Here is a 2838-nt window from a genome sequence, read left to right on the forward strand (position 1 = left end):
AGAGAGAGAGAAGTAACGAAAAGCTATGAATAGGGAAGTGAAGAGAATAAGATTAGGAATGGAAAATGAAGGAGAAAGTAAGAAGGAAACAAATAAAAACAGAAAACAACGCACAATCCTCCAGAGTACTGCCCCGCAGGCCGACGACTTGCCACCTCTTCCAGAGCGCGTTCCAGACTGCACACATCCAATGTCCCCGCTGCCGCCAACGAAGGCCCCGAGAGCCAACACCAGGAAAAAACATCCTCACAAGACGGTGTGTGCCAGGAATATCCCTCTCTCCACCTTTATACTCCAGGACCAGTCCGGCTGGAAACACCCAGAGAGTCACAACACCCTATATAATTTATAGGGTGACAGCCACCCCCCCGGGGGTGAAGGAGCAGAGATTGAGAAACAATTTTTTTTCCCCGGAACAGTAAATATATTTGCATAGATCCGGAGAGGAAGTGTTGACGAAGTGAATTTGTAGAAATGAATCAGCCGGGGGGCGTGGGAGAAACCAGATAATTATATTCCGCCAAACCGAAACTGAAAACACTTTGGATTTTTTAGATCCCAAAAACCCCTAAAAGAATTGGAACACCGGGACACGTTCTCATCCCCACGCGTTTCTCCGCAGCTTGTTTAATAATGTAAATATGTTTTTGTGGTATATTCCATTATATTTATGCTTTCCAATGGTATTTTAACATTTGTACAGCTCAACCCCGTTATAGCGCGATCCGTTACAACGCGAGATCCGCATATATCGCGGTGCACGCGTGGCTCCCAATTTTACTTATTTACGAATATTGGTGTCTGAAATACTTTATTGTACAACGCATACAATGGTACGTTATTTCTAACGCGATCCGCTTATAGCGCGGTGCGATTTTTTGGACCCCAATTTCGGTCAACTCTTAAAACCAAAAATCAATCAAATGTTGGCAAAACCAAAACACAAATAAGATTGATAGATTCAGGATCATGTCCAAATCCCGATAGTATAAGGCCCACCCATAGAAATAACTGTGATTAAGGATCGAGTTTATTTTTATATACGTCTCAAGAGATTAAGCCAACAGCCGGATTCGTTCTTTTATTTATTTTAAGCTGCTGGTTTATTTCCTGTTATTTAAGACATTTTAAGGAGATAAAGGGGGGTGGGTGTAAGAGGGCTGTGCAGAGGTATGCAATGGAGACTGTTTTTAAGGTGAAATTAATACAGCTCAACCCCCTTATAACGCTGCGCTTGGGGTCCAAAGAATCACATCGCGTTATAAGCGGATGGCGTTAGAAATAATGCACCATTGTGTGCATTGTACAACAAAGTATTTAAGACGCCAATAACCGTGTTGTAAAGTATTCGTACCATACGATAAATTGGGAGCAGCGCTCACATCGCGCTATAAGCGGATCCGCGTTGTAGCGGAATCTCGCTATAACGGGGGTTGAGCTGTACAAGGTTTTATTGCCTGATCCTTTGAACAGATACAGCAAACAAAATATACATAAAACAACAAACACCTCTCCCTGTGTAAGGGCTAACTCACTGCCCCAGTCCTCCTCTGCAAGGGCTGGGGGGGGGGAGGGGAAGCCCCTTTACTTACTTATCACCCGCAAAGTCTCAGCGGTACCTTAACGCAGGAGGCCCTTCAGGTCAGTGGTGTCCGGGTAGGTTTCTGCTTGAGGGTCCAGGCATAGGGGTCTGCTCCCATTGTGTCTTGCTCCCAGAACACAGGCCCCCTCCTCCTCATGTCAGCTACATTGTGAGCTAAGGAAATCTCTCTCCTGTGTCTCACATCAGGCTTTTTCTAAGAGTCCTGATCAAGTCCTCCGGACTACCATCTGCCCCAACAGACATTGAGGCAGCCTAACTCAGCGGGGTGGCTTCTGCATAACAGAGGCAGAGGTGCCAAGTTGCACACGCCCCTTGGTTGATTCAGCACCCCCCCCACTTGCCCGGCTTCACAAAGACCAGCATCGCACTGATTGGCTGGTTGGGAAACTTCCCACGCCCGGATTGGCTGCGGGATTTTTGTGAATGAAACTCAGAAGTATTATAAACCTCTGAGCCCAATGAGATTTGTAGATTCTAAGTAAGATTCTGGGCACCCAGGAAACTCTAGTTTCACCCCCAGACCCCAGTAAGTGTGTCTTTATGTAATTTGTGTAACATTGTGTGTCTGCCTCAAGCTTGTGACTACTACTACAGAGGGAGACGTGGAGGACGAGATTCGCAGAAATCAGCGATTAAGGCATCCTCCCAATCGGAGAAGCCTATGATTCATTAGGGGCACCCCACTACGGATCTCAGCAGTGGTCTCGGAGTAAGATACGGTCTGTGATTGTTATGTTCACCGAGTTGTGTAATCTGGTTTAAAGTCAATTACCCATGTTAAGTTGTATATGTAACACTGTATTTTTCACGATATAACTTGTTTGTGGGTTAATTGTCATTCCCAAGTGGGGACGTTGGTTCTTTCACCAGGGGGAGAGTATAGCTTTGCCCCCCCGGGTCCCCTTGGCTTCCCCCTTACCTCACGGTGGTTGCCACAGGCAAGGCGTGCAGACGACGGTGTTGCAGGGAGCTGCGGGGAGGGGGTAGCAGGGGCGGGTAGGTCGCCGGAGGTCATTACGTGGCCATTACGTGGAACCCCGCAGGGGAACTACAATCCCCACCAGCCCCAGGGGCTGTTAGGTCACATGGCGCGAAACAGCCAATAGGGCTGCAGCCTTCTCCCTGCACTAACGTTGATACATTTGGCGCGCTAGAAGCCACGCCAGTCGGAGGCTGGGACAGAGAAGGGTGAGGGTGTGCTCAGGGTGTCAGTGGCCCCTGAGCTAGGCCAGAGG

Source organism: Ascaphus truei, chromosome 23 (genome assembly GCF_040206685.1).
Source record: "Ascaphus truei isolate aAscTru1 chromosome 23, aAscTru1.hap1, whole genome shotgun sequence".
NCBI lineage: Eukaryota > Metazoa > Chordata > Amphibia > Anura > Ascaphidae > Ascaphus > Ascaphus truei.